Source organism: Oncorhynchus tshawytscha, linkage group LG22, assembly GCF_018296145.1.
Source record: "Oncorhynchus tshawytscha isolate Ot180627B linkage group LG22, Otsh_v2.0, whole genome shotgun sequence".
NCBI classification, from domain to species: domain Eukaryota; kingdom Metazoa; phylum Chordata; class Actinopteri; order Salmoniformes; family Salmonidae; genus Oncorhynchus; species Oncorhynchus tshawytscha.
The window spans coordinates 39,655,686-39,674,962 of NC_056450.1; the positions used below are offsets into that span (position 1 = coordinate 39,655,686).

The following is a 19,277-nucleotide window of genomic DNA, read 5'->3' on the forward strand; positions in this document are numbered from 1 at the left end:
GGCCTCATGGCGCAGCTCTTTCTCTGAACCCTGCCATGGGCCTCATGATGCAGCTCTTTCTCTGAACCCTACCATGGGCCTCATGACGCAGCTCTTTCTCTGTACCCTACCATGGGCCTCCTGGCGTAGTTCCCCAGGGAAAGCCTAAGCTTCATGAAACACCATTTACAAATTAGATCCGTGTGTAAACAATTCTAAGCTGTAGAACACACAGCTCATGGATTCCAACTAGAAACAGAGAGAGCGGGAGGGAGGCAAAGACAGGGAGAGGGAGGGAGAGAGAGAGAGAGAGAGAGAGTTAGCAATACTAACCATTTTTCAGCTTTTTGTAAATATCAAGGTTAATGGCTTGATCATACATGACACATTGACATTTCATGTTTGACCCACGCAGCAGGGTCGTGCACAGACATTTTAGGGGGCTTGAGCTCAAACGGGCACCTCCCAAAAACAAATCCCTGCAACCGAGGTCACAGAGAAATGATGACTTTGATTATTTAGTTCCATTATTTAGTTCCATAGTAGCAATAGATGGCCACATCTTAATGCAAATTAAAGGTCACAAGTAAATAACCCTTAATCTCATTCCCTTTAATAATAGTAATGTACCATTTGCTACAGTTAACAAAATGGCTAACTATTGTACTGTAGCTAGATTACTAGAATAGTCATTTTATTTGTATTTTTTTACAGATTGTGATTTATCACCAATACTCTTAAAACATTTCTTCATGATCTAATATCTAATCTTCTAACTCCATTATATAATATTATAATAATGTAATAAAAATGTATTTTATATATATTAATTCTGTAGTCATGTACTGGAGCACAGATCTAGAGGTGGCACCACACGTCCAGAGGAGGCACCACAGGTCCAGAGGTGGCACCACACGTCTAGAGGTGGCACCACACGTCTAGAGGTGGCACCACAGATCCAGAGGAGGCACCACACGCCCAGAGGTGGCACCACACGTCCAGAGGAGGCACCACAGGTCCAGAGGTGGCACCACACATTGTCACGCCCTGGTCTTAGTATTTTGTGTTTCTTTCTTTATTTGGTCAGGCCAGGGTGTGACATGGGTTTATTTTGTGGTGTGTTTTTGTATTTGGGTTTTAGTAGGTATTGGGATTGTGGCTTAGTAGGGTTGTCTAGAGTAGTCTATGGTTGCCTGAGGCGGTTCTCAATCAGAGGCAGGTGATTTTCGTTGTCTCTGATTGGGAACCATATTTAGGCAGCCATATTCTTTGAGTATTTCGTGGGTGATTGTTCCTGTCTCTGTGTTTTTGCACCAGATAGGCTCAGTCACTTTGGATTTTCTTTTTTCCTGGTTTTGGAAGAGAACGTGAGCCGGGTGCGCCATTCTCCTTGCGGAGATGGTGCAAAATCCACCAACACGGTCGGTCCCTGGGATTGGGCTGGCCAACACGATTCGGTTTGCTTGGAAGGAAAAGGAGTTGGAGCCTTTAGGACGGGAAACCTTTGGAAGGACAATCTTGATGGGGATTCTAATGCTGACGGTGAAGGACGTGTTTTGCTTCCATGGCAACTCGTTGGAAGGAGCATACGACGTGGCACTAAATACAGAGGAGAAACATGATGATATCCTGAGAAGGGCAAGAGCAGTGGGAGGTGAGAGGCCGATGAGCCACTATGAAATAACAAGCCTGGCGAGGAACAACTTTAGGGTTGTAACTGTCAACATTTACAACCCATACGTTAAGGACGAAGAGGTGAGGGCCTTTCTGGGGAGATACATGGATAACATCTCCTCAGCAAGGCACCTCAAAGACTCCCTTGGGTTTTGGAATGGGAGGAGAGGATTCCAGGCCCTCCTCAGGGAGGACCCAAAGGGACATGGTGGCTACCTCCATCCTCCAGCTATGTTCTCCCTAGGGGCTGACAGGGGGACGTTGTTTTATGCACGTCAGCCCCCATTTTGCAGGCGCTGTATGGCCTACGGCCACATCTTCGCCTCGTGCAGCACAAGAAAATGCAGATTTTGTGGATCTGGGGAGCACGAGGCGAAGGATTGTGACAAGCCTAAGGCGTGCCACGGGTGTGGCTCGTCAGCACACCTGTGGCGGGGGTCATACGCGTCTGCGGTTGGGGGGGAGCAGGAGCGGGGGACGGGGGAAGAAGAGGAGGGGAAGGAAGCACGCCTCATGACCAGAGTACAGGTCCAGAGGGGAAGGCCGCAAGGAAGGAGGAGGAGCAAGAAGCGGCGGATGGAAGAGAGAAGGAAACGGAAGGCACGGGAGTAGGAGAACCAGGAAAAGCGGCGGAAGAAGGCAAGCGAGTGGAGGAGCATGAGAGAGAAGAAAGTGAGGGAGGAGTGTTGGAGAAGGAGACGGTGGAAGAGCAAGTGGAGTGGGGGGAAAGTGCCCTGGTGGAAGAGATGAGGGGTATGGTGGAGGAGCTGGCGGGGGGAGGGTGGTATCTCCCCACTGCCGCCATCACCAGAGAAGAGAGTGAAGAGGAGGGTGCGATTGGCTGACAGTGAGAGAGAGGGGATGGCCAAGAGAGCGATGGGGGTGGGAGAAACCTCTGGGTTGCTGCTGGTTTCCCCAGGCCCTCAATTTCTGTTGGGTGGGGACACCCCTAACAAGATCCAGGACTGGGTACAGGAGGAGGTGAGGAGTTTTTTGTTTGGGGACTCAGCCTCCCCTATTTTTTTCCAAACCAGCTGCAGCGCTGGGGAGGGGGAGGAGTGTGGGAGTAGACCCAGGGTGCAGGGCACCCCGGAGCCAAACACTATTCCTGCATCCTGGGTTGGCGAGATGGAGGAAGAGACGTCGGGAGTACGGATGGTGTTATCACCGGTAGATATGGAGCAGGGGAGCATCGGGTGAGTCTCCTGTTTTTTTTCTTTTTTTTCTGTCTGGGTTTAGAATTTGAGTGTATTACATGTTTTATTTTATTCTTTCATGGGGTCTAATTTTACTTTTGTTAGTTTAAATGTAAGGGGTTTAAGGGATTTTGTTAAGAGGAGGGCGGTTTTTAGTTATTTGGAGGGTGTGGGGTTTGATGTTTGTTTTTTACAGGAGGTTCACCTGAGGGATGGAGGGGATGTTAGTAGGTTTAAGAGGGAGTGGGACAAGGGGGAGTCGGTTTGGGGTATTGGGGGGGTGCACTCATCAGGGGTAGGGATTTTGTGTGGGCACAGGGAGGTAAAAGTGGAGGGTTCTTTTGTGGTGATGCAGGGGAGGGTTATAGGGGTGGATGTCACAATAAGGGATTGTACATTTAGATTAGTGGTGGAGTATGGACCACAGGTGGTGGCAGACAGGAGGGAGATGGTGGACTGTCTGGCGCACCTGTGTGTCACAAATAGGAAATTAGTGATCGGGGGGGATTTTAATACAGATTTAGGAAGAGGGGGGGATAGCAGTGCAGGCGCCATCACCAGGCTAATGGCTTGCCATGGTCTGGTTGATGGTGGCCTGCATACTACTCCGAAAATGGCCGGTCCTACATGGCGCAACTCCAGGGGGGTTGCACGGAGGCTCGACTATATTTTTGTACCCAGGTCTTTGGGTAAGTTGTCTGGGCGGCTGTTGCCTGTTTTCTTTTCGGATCACGACGGGGTGCTCCTGCAGGTGGGGTCGCCAGTCTGCCTCTTTGGTAGGGGGTACTGGAAGTTAGATCGGGATGTGCTGGAGGAGCAGGCTTTTGTTGACAGGTTTTTTGGTTTCTTTTGGAGGCTTGAAGGACTCCGGTCCACGTGCGAGGGGGTGTTAGAGTGGTGGAAATTAGTTAAGGTGAGGGTTAGGGCTTTTATAATAGGGTATTGCAAGAGGAAAAAAGGGAGGAGAGGAGGGAGGTGGATCGTATCCAAAGGCTAATTGAACTCGAGTACGAGGCAGGCAACCTCGGCGGGTCGTTTGACTGGGAGAGATCCGCAACCCTAAAGGCGCAACTCAGGGAGTTGCAGGAGCAGAAGGCTCGAGCTTTCCTGGAGCGTGCGCATAGTGGCTTTCTAGAACACAATGAGACTTGTTCTGCTATGTTCTTTAAGTCGGTTAGGGCCAGACAGAGTAGGAAGGTAATGCATGGCGTTAGGGAAGAAAATGGTAGTATAGTTAGAGAACCAGAGGATATGGTCAGGGTGACAACTGATCATTTCCAAGGTTTATTTTAGGAAAGGGAAATAGATGTAGAGCAGGGAAATGTGTTTTTAGAACACTTGTCCAGGTGGATGCCGGAGGACATTAGAGAAGTGATGGAGGCCCAGATCTCACGAGAAGAGGTTGAGAGCGCTATTAGGAGGATGGGAAAAGGGAAGGTGCCTGGGATGGATGGGCTGCCGGCTGAGTTTTATCTCAAGTTTTGGGGTATACTTGGACCAGTGGTCCTCGAAGTCTTGAAGGCCATCCTTGAGACGGGGGTCCCGGGGGGGATCAATGGCTGTTGGTGTGCTGTCACTTTTATATAAGAAGGGGGAAGTAACAGACCTTGGCAACTGGCGGCCATTGACCATGCTGTGTGTAGATTACAAGCTACTTGCAAAGGTTTTAGCAGACCGGTTGCGCACAGCCCTTCCCTACGTCGTCCATGAGGATCAGACGTGCGGGGTAGAGGGCCGCTCTATTAGATGGAACCTACAGTTAATCAGGGACTCCATCGCTTGGGTTGAAGATAGAGGACTGCCTTTAATGGTAGCAGCGCTAGATCAGGCGAAAGCCTTTGATCGCGTGAATAGATCCTTTTATTCAGAGTGTTAGGTCGATTAGGATTTGGGGAGAAGTTCATAGGATGGATTCGTACATTATATGTCGGAGCGGGGTGCTGAGTTAGTGTAAATAGTCACTTGGGTGACGTTTTGACCTCTCGTCTGGGGTCAGGCAGGGGTGCCCACTCTCGGCTCTCCTCTTCGTTCTGTACATGGAGCCTCTGGGGGCTGCCATTAGGGCAGACACAGGGGTGGAAGGCTTGTTGATCCCTGGAAGTGGTGGGCTGCATGTTAAGATGACGCAGTACGCCGACGACACTTCCTTGCTGCTGTGCAAGGACTCGTGCCTGACAAGGTCCCTTGCCATCTTTGGGGATTTCACTCGAGCGTCGGGAGCGGTTCTGAACCATGCAAAGTCTTCCGTCAAGTTTTTCAGAAGATGGCGCGGTAGAACGGATGTGCCCGGGGGGTTATCTCTCTGTGAGGGGGCCCTGAGGATTCTCGGGGTCCATTTTGAGACCTCCGGCTCAGCGACGCTAAACTGGAACATGCGTATCGCAGTGGTACAGAGGAAGCTAGCAATGTGGAAGGCTAGGTATTTGTCTTTTATGGGCAAAGTCCTGGTCCTAAAGGTGGATGTGTTGCTGTCTCTTTTGTATTTGGCGTACATCTACCCATTGCCGGCTTGTCTGAGGAGGCCTCTAGTGAGGCTTGTGTTTCAGGTCATGTGGAGTGGCAGGTGCGAGTGGGTCACCAGGGCACGCATGCTCTGTCCCATCGGGGAGGGAGGTAGCCGGGGGGTACCACAATTTTTGTTTTTTTCTTGTTAACGGAGCTTGCTCATCCAGTGATACACCCTCCTGCGGGTGTTCTTCTCGTATCAGGCGAGAAGCGTAATGGTGTGGTCTAACACGGGTCCTCGGGCGGAACAGCTGCCGTGGCACTTTGGTCATGCGGCCAAGTGGCTGCGTGCGCACCCTGAGGTCGAAGTTGCCCGAGTAGGTTTAGATCACAGGCACCTGTACGAGGAGGTCAGAAAGGCAGGGAGTCCGGCGCCTGTAGTGGGCATCTCGGAAGTGGTCTGGGAGGGGGTGCAGGCGCGGGGTCTGGACAACAGGCTCAAGGACCTGAATTGGTTGAGCCTCCATAAGTGCTTGCCGGTACGTTCCATCATGTACCGGTATAGTTTGGTGCAATACCCCACCTGTCCAAGATCCTCTTGTGGCAGGGAGGAGACTGTGCGCCATGTCTTTTGGGACTGTGCCTTTGCCGGAGTAGTATGGGCTAGGGCACGGGTGTTGTTAGGTTTGGTAAGGGGGGATTTTGTATTGACGTGGGCCAGGATAGAGAGAGGTGAAGGGAGAGCGAGAGGGACGGATAGGGACAGGTTTCTGCTCTGACTTCTCATGAGTCTCTTTAAACGGGGGCTGTGGGAAGCCAGGCAGAACATGGTGAAGACAGGGAGAGATTGGGGGGTGGAAGGGATAGTGAGGAGGGTGGAAGGAGATTTGAGGGGGAGGATGAAGAGGGAGGAGAGGAAGTGGGGGCAGCATGCTGCCCGGGAGAGGTGGAAGGGGGGTTTAGGGCTGGGTGTCATTTAGATTTGTAAGGGGATAGATTAGGGACGGGGAGATAGGGAAAGGTAGTTTGTAGGATGACGGGGAGGGAAGATGCTCCCCTGAGGTTTTGTTTGGGGTTTTTGTTTAGTTAAATTAAAATACCATTATTGAAGTATGAATGAAAATTATGAGTTGTAAAGAATGAAAGGTATTGAATGTAATAAATTATTTTTTCTAAAAATAAAACCTTGGGAGGAAATAGACAGGTGGGCGGTCGACCCAGGGAGAGTGCCGGAGCCCGCCTGGGATTAGCTGGAGCAATGCGAAGAGGGTTATAGGAGAATGGAGTTAAAGAGACAAGCACGGCGGCGCGGAAGGAAGCCCGAGAGTCAGCCCCCAAAAATGTATTGGGGGGGGGCTCAGGGAGAGTGTGGCAGAGCCAGGGTTCAGACCTGAACCAACTCCCCCTGTTTATCGTGAGTAGCCAAGGAGGAGACCAGAATCAGAGCCGGTGTTGGAGGTGAGCGAAGCAGAGACTGTGAAGGAGTTAATGGGGAAATTGGAGGAGAGAGTTATGAGGGAGTTGCTGAGTTGGTGCTTTAGGTACGGATTTCGCCCGATGGAGCGTGTCGGGGATTTGATGGCACCTGGGTCAGCGCTCCATACTCGTCCTGAGGTGCGTGTTAGTCGGCTGGTGAAGATTGTGCCAGCCTCACGCACTAGGCCTCCTGTGCACCTCCCTAGCCTTGCACGTCCTGTGCCAGCCCTGCTCTCAGGCTCTCCAGTACACCTTCACGGTCCGGTCCATCCTGTGCCACCTCCACACACCAGTCCTCCGGTGGCAGCTCCCCGCACCAGGCTTCCTATGCGTGTCCTCGGGCCAGTACCACCAGTGCCAGCACCACACATCAGGCCTTCAGTGCGCCTCACCTGTTTAGCACTGCCAGAGCCTTCCTCCTCTCCAGCGCTGCCGGGGCCTCCCGCCTGTTTAGAGCTGCCAGTCTGCATGGAGCAGCCAGAGCTGCCAGTCTGCATGGAGCAGCCAGAGCTGCCAGTCTGAATGGAGCTGCCAGTCTGCATGGAGCAGCCAGAGCTGCCAGTCTGCATGGAGCAGCCAGAGCTGCCAGTCTGCATGGAGCAGCCAGAGCTGCCAGTCTGAATGGAGCTGCCAGTCTGCATGGAGCAGCCAGAGCTGCCAGTCTGCATGGAGCAGCCAGAGCTGCCAGTCTGCATGGAGCAGCCAGAGCCGCCAGTCAGCCAGAATCTTCCAGATCCGCCATTCAGCCAGGATCCGCCAGTCAGCCATGATCTTCCAGATCTGCCAGTCAGCCAGGATCCGCGAGTCAGCCATGATCTTCCAGATCCGCCAGTCAGCCAGGATCTTCCAGATCCGCCAGTCAGCCAGGGTCCGCCAGTCAGCCAGGGTCCGCCAGTCAGCCAGGATCCGCCAGTCAGCCAGGATCTGCCGGAACCGCCAGTCAGCCAGGATCTGCCAGAACCACCAGCTAGCCAGGATCTGCCAGAGCCAACTACCTGCCTGATCTTCCTCTCAGTACTGGGCTTCCTTTCAGTACTGGGCTTCCTCTCGGTACTAGGCTTCCTCTCAGTACTGGGCTTCCCCTCAGTCCCGAGCTTCCCCTCAGTCCCGAGCTTCTACCTCAGTCCCGAGCTGCCCCTCAGTCCAGTGGGGTCCTTGGTGAGGGTTATTAGGCCAAGGTCGGCGGCGAGGGTCGCCAATCTTAGGACGCGTTACAAGGGGACTAAGACTTGGTTGGAGTGGGGTCCACGTCCAGAGCCGGAGCCGCCACCGTGGACAGACGCCCATCTGGACCCTCCCCTATGGGTTTAGGTGTGTGGCCGGGAGTCCGCACCTTGGGAGGGGGTTCTATCACGCCCTGGTCTTAGTATTTTGTGTTTCTTTCTTTATTTGGTCAGGCCAGTGTGTGACATGGGTTTATTTTGTGGTGTGTTTTTGTATTGGGGTTTTAGTAGGTAATGGGATTGTGGCTTAGTAGGGTTGTCTAGAGTAGTCTATGGTTGCCTGAGGCGGTTCTCAATCAGAGGCAGGTGATTTTCGTTGTCTCTGATTGGGAACCATATTTAGGCAGCCATATTCTTTGAGTATTTCGTGGGTGATTGTTCCTGTCTCTGTGTTTGTTGTCACCAGATAGGCTGTATAGGTTTTCACATTCCGTTTGTTGTTTTTGTATTGTTCGCTTTTCATCATTTATTAAAACATGAATGAAAATTACCACGCTGCATTTTGGTCCGACTCTCCTTCACCGCAAGAAAACCGTAACACACGTCTAGAGGAGGCACCACATCTTATTTATTTAGTTCCATAGAAGCAACACATGGCCACATCTTAATGGCAAAATATATGACACAAATAAATAACCCTTAATCTCATTCCCTTTAATAATACTACCATTTGCTACAGTTAACAAAATGGACAACTAGCTTTAAAAAAAAAATGTATTGTGATTTTTCACCAATTTTCTTAAATAATTTCATAATCGAATATCTAATCTTCTAGCTTCATAGTATATTTTTATAATAATGTAATTTTAAATAAAATAACTCTGTAGTCATGTAGTTAGATCTGGCACCACATGTCCCAGATTGTTGGGGTAAAATGTTTTTTTTTGCTTGGGCTCTGAGTTTTTCGTGATTTGGTAACCTAACCAGGTTTAAATCCAGACCCTTTCGGGTATGACAGAGGTTATGACAGATTAATTAGTTGTTCTAAGGTTTTGTATGGGCTCTGATGGGTTGCGGGGTGGCAGGTAGCCTAGTGGTAAGAGCCTTGGGCCAGTAACTGAATGGTTGCTAAATCAAATCCCTAAGCTGACCAAGTAAAAATCTGTTGTTTTGCACCTGAACAAGGCAATTAAACCCCCTGTTCCTAGGCTGTCATTGTAAGTAAGAATTTGTTCTAAACTGATTTGCATAGTTAAAAAATTATGAGGACAGTTTTTCTAATCAGGTGATATGGTTTAGAAAAACTCCTGTCCCTATGGATGGTGAAAACCCTGTCAAACATATGTATTGTAAGAAGCTCAATGTTAAACTCAAATCTCAGTATAATTCATATGCAGTATTTAAGACAATATCACACCAATGATTGGAGGATCACAACACTGTCATGAATACCACCGAATGTGGCTCCCCTTCCTGTTCGGGTGGCGCTCGGCGGTCGTCGTCACCGGTCTACTAGCTGCCACCGATCCCTTTTTCCTTTTGGTTTGTTTTTGTCTAATTGTTTTCACCTGTTCCTTGTTGGGGTTTTGGGATGGGTGTTATTTAAGTTCGTTTTGCCCGCTGGTGTTTGTGTGGCTTGTTGGTTTGTTATGTTTGGTGATGTATCGTGTTTGTTTTGGGTTTTCGCTGTCCAGTGTTTGTAACTAGGTTTTGGGTTTTCGCTGTCCAGTGTTTGTAACTAGGTTTTGGGTTTTCGCTGTCCAGTGTTTGTAACTAGGTTTTGGGTTTTCGCTGTCCAGTGTTTGTAACTAGGTTTTGGGTTTTCGCTGTCCAGTGTTTGTAACTAGGTTTTGGGTTTGTTTAGCGCCAGTGTTTTAGGGCATTCACCCATGTTTGGACCTGTTACGTTTTGAAGGACATTAAAGCGTTTTTCCCGTTCACTTCGCTCTCTGCATTTGACTCCTCACTCATCACTCACCCGGCGTTACAAACACACTCCCTGCCTCTCCTCATGATGCTTCTAACCATTACTGAGATCATCTACACTGTATTTTTGATAGGGTCATTAACATTAGGGTCATCAGAATTTTGCCCAAACCTAGACTTTGGATTAAAACCAGGCTACAGCATCCAAGAGGTGACTATTAGACTTAGATTCATTTGGACTGAGGAAGTTTGTAGGCAAAGTAGTTTTTAATGAATTATTTTCAATTAAACTGAATATTTCTGCCAAAATAAAAACCAATGTTGTAGTATTTCTGACAACGGTCACATCTTTTCAGCTGAATATCAGAATTCTAAAACCGGGTGCAACTTGGCTGCTGCAATCACTTGACCCGATTCCTCTTTCAAAAGATGCTTTAGAAAGCAGGGATTTTGACAAGTGTGTGTTTTTGCATGCGTGTGTGTGCATGTGTGTGTGCATGTGGGTGAGAGAGAGAGAAATCTAGGTCAAACATGTTGTTTCTGCTGGTACACTGTAGAAGGGATGTTGTGCTGCTTTGAGTCATATTTCAAAAGTTGTATTTAATGTTGTGTAGGCTGGTGATCCTTGGTACTAGGTGATATAGTTACGTTATATTGTGTGTGTGTGTGTGTGTGTGTGTGTGTGTGTGTGTGTGTGTGTGTGTGTGTGTGTGTGTGTGTGTGTGTGTGTGTGTGACATTGTTGGGGAATGTGAGTTGTAGTTATGTTGTTTTGATTAAAATAGCAGAATCATTACAGAGAATGTCAGCCTTTAATATTGTAGGGCAGCAAGAAGTACAGGAGAACAGAATCATAACAGAAAGGCCGAGCACCAACTCCTCCAGTTGTACAGACCATAGGAAATGGATTACTTTTCCTTCATTGACATTGAAAGTGTGTTGTATATTTCATAGTATCATTGCTATTTCAGAGTTGCACTTACCCTTGATACCCTGGCATTCATATTATTGACCTCCCCTCCTCGGTTTCAATGAAAACATGAAACCCACAAGCATGAAAAATGATCGCTTGAAATAGCAGATATCTCTTATTTCCCTGGCTGTAGCTTGTTTCATGTCAAATTAAAAGGAAATTTGGTTTGCTGTCCTGTGAATGCAGTACAATCCCCCGCTTGCACTCAGTCAGAATAATACTCAGCAGAATAGTGTAAATATAATTTCCATCTGCAATATGTAAATGTAGCTGGACCCTTTCAGACTGTCAACATCAATGTCTCTCAGAGAGAGAGAGAGAGAGAGAGGAGATTGGGAGAGACTGAGTGTTTGAAATAGTTTTAATGAAGGACTAATTTATGCTCACTCACATCTGACTCCCATTCTCTTTCTTATCTCTTGCTGTCTCTATCTCTCTCCCTCTCTAATGATTTACATTATCTGATTAATCTACACAAATAAAAAATGTATTGTCCTCGAACGTTTACTCATATCTTGCGACACACCTCTCACATGCTAATGCTATATATCAAAATTCCATCTATAGCTGTGGCTTAGTTGGTTGAAGCTCCTGTCTAGTAAAAGGAAGATCCAGAGTATGAATCTCAGCAGTACCTTATCAAGCATTTCATTTTACATATTGGTGGAGAAGGTCAGAGGGGAGGGCACTCTGGTTTTCTCACCAATGGGTTTAGAGAATTAGGCAAGTGGAGAGTAGAGAAGATGTGAGAAGAATGCAATTGAGATACTCCAATATTACCGAAAAAGGGCTCATTTTGAATGAGTTAAACCTACCGACTGTGGAAAGCGCAACCGGGTCTTCAGTTGATTCATTACGAGGCCCAAATGAAAAAAGTTCAGCCAGCTTGTACACGTCACTTTCAAAGGATGAGTAGGCTCTACACGCCAGCTCTTGAAGCCAGCAGTGATCGTATAGCTGTTAGTACTCTGAGTTGTGGACTCAGCAACCCCGGTCCAGATCCGGGTCACCGCACTGCAATGTCATTTCAAAAGGGTTGTATTTTGAATGAGATCAAACTTACTGTGTAAGCGAAGAAACTCAACAACTGTGCTATTTGACCAAGACTCCATTTCACGGTAGGTTAATTACTTACATTATTACATTATCTCCTGTATTAGAGGATTTTACCATTTTCAAGCTCGACACCCAAATGTGAATTGTATTGTCCTCGAACAACCAAAATAATAAAGAAATAATGTATGATTCTGAATGTTTACTGATATCTTGCGACCCACCTATCACATGTTAATTACCGCTTTGGGGCCAAAATCGTTGTTTAAGAATCCATGTCAGAGGTTCTTGAGTTTATTCATCTCGAGACCAAATGAAAATTGTACTGTCCTCGAATGACCATAATTAAGAAGAAATAGTATGCGATTACAAATGTTTACTGATATCTCGCTACCCACCTTTCGCATGCTCAGGCCCACTTTGGGACCCAAAACATAGCTTATGAAACCCTGTTGCTTGACAATTGAAGGTGTCCATATCGATTCCAATATTAGTAAATGACATTTGTTTTGTGACGTGTTTTTGCTAACAGAGATATGGGTTAAATGAATGAGAGTGGTTTGATTCAAATAGCTGTGGGAGTTCTTATCTGCAATAGATGTCATACAAATGGGTGCTGTGGCTTAGTTGGTTAAAGTGCTTGTCTAGTAAACAGGAGATCCTGAGTTCAAATCTCAGCAGTACCTTTTCAAGCATTTGATTGTACACATTGGTGGAGAAGGTCAGAGGGGAGGTCACTCTGGGTTTCTCACCAATGGTTTTAGAGAATTAGGCAAGTGGAGAGTAGAGAAGATGTGAGAAGAATGCAATTGAGATACTCCAATATTACGGAAAAAGGGCTCATTTTGAATGAGTTAAACGTACCGACTGTGGAAAGCGCAACCAGGTCTTCAGTTGATTCATTACCGACGACCAAATGAAAAAAGTTCAGCCAGCTTGTACACGTCACTTTCAAAGGATGAGTAGGCTCTACACGCCAGCTCTTGAAGCCAGCAGTGATCGTATAGCGGTTAGTACTCTGAGTTGTGGCCTCAGCAACCCCGGTCCAGATCCGGGTCACCGCACTGCAATGTCATTTCAAAAGGGTTGTATTTTGAATGAGATCAAACTTACTGTGTAAGCGAAGAAACTCAACAACTGTGCTATTTGACCAAGACCCCATTTCACGGTAGGTTAATTACTTACATTATTACATTATCTCCTGTGTTAGAGGATTTTACCATTTTCAAGCTCGACACCCAAATGTGAATTGTATTGTCCTCGAACAACCAAAATAATAAAGAAATAATGTATGATTCTGAATGTTTACTGATATCTTGCGACCCACCTATCACATGTTAATAACCGCTTTGGGTCCAAAATCGTTGTTTAAGAATCCATGTCAGAGGTTCTTGAGTTTATTCATCTCGAGACCCAAATGAAAATTGTACTGTCCTCGAATGACCATAATTAAGAAGAAATAGTATGCGATTACAAATGTTTACTGATATCTCGCTACCCACCTTTCACATGCTCAGGCCCACTTTGGGACCCAAAACATAGCTTATGAAACCCTGTTGCTTAAAATTGAAGGTACAAATTCCAATGTGCATTTATTTTACTGATTTTGCTAGACAGAGATATGGGTTAAATGAAGGAGACTGGTTTGATTCAAATAGCTGTCTATTAAAATCACAAAAGAAATATCTTTTACTAATATTGGTCATTCGAGGACAGTACATTTTTCATTTGGGTCTCGAGATGAGTAAACTCAAGAACCTCTGACATGGATTCTTAAACTATGATTTGGGACCCAAAGCAGTTATTAACATGTCATAGGTGGGTCGCGAGATATGAGTAAACATTCAGAATCATACACTATTTCTTCATAATGTTGGTCGTTCGAGGACACTGCATTTCTCATTTGGCTCTCGAGCTTAAAAATGGTAAAAACCTCTGAAACAGTAGATGAATGATTTCAGATGAATCAGTTCGTGTAACTAATTAACCTACGATATGCTGGTGAACTTTGTCAAAAGGCACAGTTGCTGAGTTTCTTAGCAAGTCTTAACCTGTTCAAAAAACAACCCTTCTGAAATTACATTGCAGTGCCGTGACCCGGATTCGAACCAGGGTTGCTGCAGCCACAACGCAGAGTACTAATCACTATACGATCACAGCTGGCTACAAGAGGTGGCTATGTAAAGCCTACATAGGCTGTGAAAGTGATGTGCACAAGCTGGCTAAACTCTTTTCATATTGGTCTCGATAATGAATAAAGTGAAGAAACAGTCGAGCTTTACACATTCAAAAAGTGCCCTTTTTCCGTGACATTGGAATATCTCAAATGCATCCTCCTCAAATCATCTCTAATTCTCTAAACCCATTGGTGAGAAAACCAGAGTTCCCTCTCCTCTGACATTCTCCACCAATGTGTACAATCAAATGCTTGAAAAGGTACTGCTGAGATTTGAACTCAGGATCTCCTGTTTGCTAGACAGGTGCTTTAACCAACTAAGCCACAGCACCCATTTATATGACATCTATTACAGATAAGAACTCCCACACCTATTTGAATCAAACCAGTCTCATTCATTTAACCCATATCTCTGTCTAGCAAAAACACGTCACAAAACAAAAGTAATTTACTAATATTGGAATAGATACGGACACCTTCAATTGTCAAGCAACAGGGTTTCTTAAGCTATGTTTTGGGGACTCCCCTCTGACCTTCTTCACCAATGTGTACAATTAAATGCTTGAAAAGGTACTGCTGAGATTTGAACTCAGAATCTCCTGTTTACTAGACAGGCGCTTTAACCAACTAAGCCACAGCACCCATTTATATGACATCTATTGCGGATAAGAACTCCCACACCTATTTGAATCAAACCAGTTTCATTCATTTAACCCATATCTCTGTCTAGCAAAAACACATCACAAAACAAATGTCAGTTACTAATGTTGGAATAGATACGGACACCTTCAATTGTCAAGCAACAGGGTTTCTTAAGCTATGTTTTGGGGACTCCCCTCTGACCTTCTTCACCAATGTGTACAATTAAATGCTTGAAAAGGTACTGCTGAGATTTGAACTCAGAATCTCCTGTTTACGAGACAGGCGCTTTAACCAACTAAGCCACAGCACCCATTTATATGACACCTATTGCAGATAAGAACTCCCACACCTATTTGAATCAAACCAGTCTCATTCATTTAACCCATATCTCTGTCTAGCAAAAACACGTCACAAAACAAATGTAATTTACTAATATTGGAATCGATACGGACACCTTCAGATGTCAAGCAACAGGGTTGCTTAAGCTATGTTTTGGGTCCCAAAGTGGGCCTGAGCATGTGAAAGGTGGGTAGCGAGATATCAGTAAACATTTGTAATCGCATACTATTTCTTCTTAATTATGGTCATTCGAGGACAGTACAATTTTCATTTGGGTCTCGAGATGAATAAACTCAAGAACCTCTGACATGGATTCTTAAACAACGATTTTGGACCCAACGTGGTTATTAACATGTGATAGGTGGGTCGCAAGAGATCAGTAAACATTCAGAATCATACATTATTTCTTTATTATTGGTTGGTCGAGGACACTACCATTCACATTTGGGTGTCGAGCTTGAAAATTGTAAAATCCTCTAACACAGGAGATAATGTAATAATGTAAGTAATTAAACTACCAGGAAATGGGGTCTTGGTCAAATAGCACAGTTGTTGAGTTTCTTCGCTTACACAGTAAGTTTGATCTCGTTCAAAATACAACCCTTTTGAAATGACATTGCAGTGCGGTGACCCGGATTTGGACCGGGGTTGCTGAGGCCACAACTCAGAGTACTAACCGCTATACGATCACTGCTGGCTTCAAGAGCTGGCGTGTAGAGCCTACTCATGCTTTGAAAGTGACGTGTACATGCTGGCTGAACTCTTTTCATTTGGGCCTTGGTAATGAATAAACTGAAGACCCAGTTGCGCTTTCCACAGTCGGTACGTTTAAATCGAGCCCTTTTTCTGTAATATTGGAATATCTCAATTGCATCCTCCTCACATCTTCTCTCCTCTCCACTTGCCTAATTCTGTAAACCCATTGGTGAGAAAACAAGAGTGCCCTCCCCTCTGACCTTCTCCACCAATGTGTACAATCAAATGCTTGAAAAGGTACTGCTGAGAGTTGAACTCAGGATCTCCTGTTTACTAGACAGGCGCTTTAACCAACTAAGCCACAGCACCCATATATATGACATCTATTGCAGATAAGAACTCCCACACCTATTTGAATCAAACCAGTTTCATTCATTTAACCCATATCTCTGTCTAGCAAAAACAAATCACAAAACAAATGTCAGTTACTAATGTTGGAATAGATACGGACACCTTCAATTGTCAAGCAACAGGGTTTCTTAAGCTATGTTTTGGGGACTCCCCTCTGACCTTCTTCACCAATGTGTACAATTAAATGCTTGAAAAGGTACTGCTGAGATTTGAACTCAGAATCTCCTGTTTACTAGACAGGCGCTTTAACCAACTAAGCCACAGCACCCATTTATATGACATCTATTGCGGATAAGAACTCCCACACCTATTTGAATCAAACCAGTTTCATTCATTTAACCCATATCTCTGTCTAGCAAAAACACATCACAAAACAAATGTCAGTTACTAATGTTGGAATAGATACGGACACCTTCAATTGTCAAGCAACAGGGTTTCTTAAGCTATGTTTTGGGGACTCCCCTCTGACCTTCTTCACCAATGTGTACAATTAAATGCTTGAAAAGGTACTGCTGAGATTTGAACTCAGAATCTCCTGTTTACTAGACAGGCACTTTAACCAACTAAGCCACAGCACCCATTTATGTGACATCTATTGCGGTTAAGAACACCCACACCTATTTGAATCAAACCAGTCTCATTCATTTGACCCATATCTCTGTCTAGCAAAAACACGTCACAAAACAAATGTAATTTACTAATATTGGAATCGATACGGACACCTTCAGATGTCAAGCAACAGGGTTGCTTAAGCTATGTTTTGGGTCCCAAAGTGGGCCTGAGCATGTGAAAGGTGGGTAGCGAGATATCAGTAAACATTTGTAATCGCATACTATTTCTTCTTAATTATGGTCATTCGAGGACAGTACAATTTTCATTTGGGTCTCGAGATGAATAAACTCAAGAACCTCTGACATGGATTCTTAAACAACGATTTTGGACCCAACGTGGTTATTAACATGTGATAGGTGGGTCGCAAGAGATCAGTAAACATTCAGAATCATACATTATTTCTTTATTATTGGTTGGTCGAGGACACTACCATTCACATTTGGGTGTCGAGCTTGAAATTGTAAAATCCTCTAACACAGGAGATAATGTAATAATGTAAGTAATTAAACTACCAGGAAATGGGGTCTTGGTCAAATAGCACAGTTGTTGAGTTTCTTCGCTTACACAGTAAGTTTGATCTCATTCAAAATACAACCCTTTTGAAATGACATTGCAGTGCGGTGACCCGGATTTGGACCGGGGTTGCTGAGGCCACAACTCAGAGTACTAACCGCTATACGATCACTGCTGGCTTCAAGAGCTGGCGTGTAGAGCCTACTCATGCTTTGAAAGTGACGTGTACATGCTGGCTGAACTCTTTTCATTTGGGCCTTGGTAATGAATAAACTGAAGACCCAGTTGCGCTTTCCACAGTCGGTACGTTTAAATCGAGCCCTTTTTCTGTAATATTGGAATATCTCAATTGCATCCTCCTCACATCTTCTCTCCTCTCCACTTGCCTAATTCTGTAAACCCATTGGTGAGAAAACAAGAGTGCCCTCCCCTCTGACCTTCTCCACCAATGTGTACAATCAAATGCTTGAAAAGGTACTGCTGAGAGTTGAACTCAGGATCTCCTGTTTACTAGACAGGCGCTTTAACCAACTAAGCCACAGCACCCATATATATGACATCTATTGCAGATAAGAACTCCCACACCTATTTGAATCAAACCAGTTTCATTCATTTAACCCATATCTCTGTCTAGCAAAAACAAATCACAAAACAAATGTCAGTTACTAATGTTGGAATAGATACGGACACCTTCAATTGTCAAGCAACAGGGTTTCTTAAGCTATGTTTTTGGGACTCCCCTCTGACCTTCTTCACCAATGTGTACAATTAAATGCTTGAAAAGGTACTGCTGAGATTTGAACTCAGAATCTCCTGTTTACTAAACAGGCGCTTTAACCAACTAAGCCACAGCACCCATTTATATGACATCTATTGCGGATAAGAACTCCCACACCTATTTGAATCAAACCAGTCTCATTCATTTAACCCATATCTCTGTCTAGCAAAAACACGTCACAAAACAAATGTCATTTACTAATATTGGAATAGATACGGACACCTTCAATTGTCAAGCAACAGGGTTTCTTAAGCTATGTTTTGGGGACTCCCCTCTGACCTTCTTCACCAATGTGTACAATTAAATGCTTGAAAAGGTACTGCTGAGATTTGAACTCAGAATCTCCTGTTTACTAGACAGGCGCTTTAACCAACTAAGCCACAGCACCCATTTATATGACATCTATTGCAGATAAGAACTCCCACACCTATTTGAATCAAACCAGTCTCATTCATTTGACCCATATCTCTGTCTAGCAAAAACACGTCACAAAACAAATGTAATTTACTAATATTGAAATCGATAAGGACACCTTCAATTGCCAAGCAACAGGGTTTCTTAAGCTATGTTTTGGGTCCCAAAGTGGGCCTGAGCATGTGAAAGGTGGGTAGCGAGATATCAGTAAACATTTGTAATCGCATTCTATTTCTTCTTAATTATGGTCATTCGAGGACAGTACAATTTTCATTTGGTCTCGAGATGAATAAACTCAAGAACCTCTGACATGGATTCAGAAACAACGATTTTGGACCCAACTCGGTTATTAACATGTGATAGGTGGGTGGCAAGATATCAGTAAACATTCAGAATCATACATTATTTCTTTATTATTTTGGTTGTTCGAGGACACTGCAATTCACATTTGGGTGTCGAGCTTGAAAATAGTAAACTCCTCTGACACAGGAGATAATGTAATAATGTAAGTAATTAACCTACCATGAATTGGGGTCTTGGTCAAATAGCACAGTTGTTGAGTTTCTTCGCTTACACAGTAAGTTTGATCTCGTTCAAAATACAACCCTTTTGAAATGACATTGCAGTGCGGTGACCCGGATTTGGACCGGGGTTGCTGAGGCCACAACTCAGAGTTCTAACCGCTATACGATCACTACTGGCTTCAAGAGCTGGCGTGTAGAGCCTACTCATGCTTTGAAAGTGACTTGTACAAGCTGGCTGAACTCTTTTCATTTGGGCCTCGGTAATGAATAAACTGAAGATCCAGTTGC

At 45.2% G+C, this 19,277-nt stretch overlaps 10 non-coding genes across 10 annotated transcripts; 1 reads left to right on the plus strand and 9 right to left on the minus strand.

Annotated features, from left to right (window-relative positions):
• The first annotated feature begins 12,496 nt into the window (after positions 1-12,496).
• Positions 12,497-12,570, plus strand: trnat-agu. The gene has a single exon. It is a non-coding gene; the product is annotated as a tRNA-Thr (tRNA).
• Positions 12,571-14,318: 1,748 nt separating this feature from the next.
• On the minus strand, positions 14,319-14,392 carry trnaa-agc. The gene has a single exon. It is a non-coding gene; the product is annotated as a tRNA-Ala (tRNA).
• A 236-nt stretch (positions 14,393-14,628) lies between these two features.
• trnas-aga lies at positions 14,629-14,702 on the minus strand. The gene has a single exon. It is a non-coding gene; the product is annotated as a tRNA-Thr (tRNA).
• A 236-nt stretch (positions 14,703-14,938) lies between these two features.
• Positions 14,939-15,012, minus strand: trnat-cgu. The gene has a single exon. It is a non-coding gene; the product is annotated as a tRNA-Thr (tRNA).
• Positions 15,013-16,032: 1,020 nt separating this feature from the next.
• trnat-agu lies at positions 16,033-16,106 on the minus strand. Its single transcript has one exon. It is a non-coding gene; the product is annotated as a tRNA-Thr (tRNA).
• Positions 16,107-16,342: 236 nt separating this feature from the next.
• On the minus strand, positions 16,343-16,416 carry trnat-agu. Its single transcript has one exon. It is a non-coding gene; the product is annotated as a tRNA-Thr (tRNA).
• Positions 16,417-16,652: 236 nt separating this feature from the next.
• trnat-agu lies at positions 16,653-16,726 on the minus strand. The gene has a single exon. It is a non-coding gene; the product is annotated as a tRNA-Thr (tRNA).
• A 1,019-nt stretch (positions 16,727-17,745) lies between these two features.
• Positions 17,746-17,819, minus strand: trnat-agu. The gene has a single exon. It is a non-coding gene; the product is annotated as a tRNA-Thr (tRNA).
• Positions 17,820-18,055: 236 nt separating this feature from the next.
• On the minus strand, positions 18,056-18,129 carry trnat-agu. Its single transcript has one exon. It is a non-coding gene; the product is annotated as a tRNA-Thr (tRNA).
• Positions 18,130-18,365: 236 nt separating this feature from the next.
• Positions 18,366-18,439, minus strand: trnat-agu. The gene has a single exon. It is a non-coding gene; the product is annotated as a tRNA-Thr (tRNA).
• Positions 18,440-19,277: the final 838 nt, after the last annotated feature.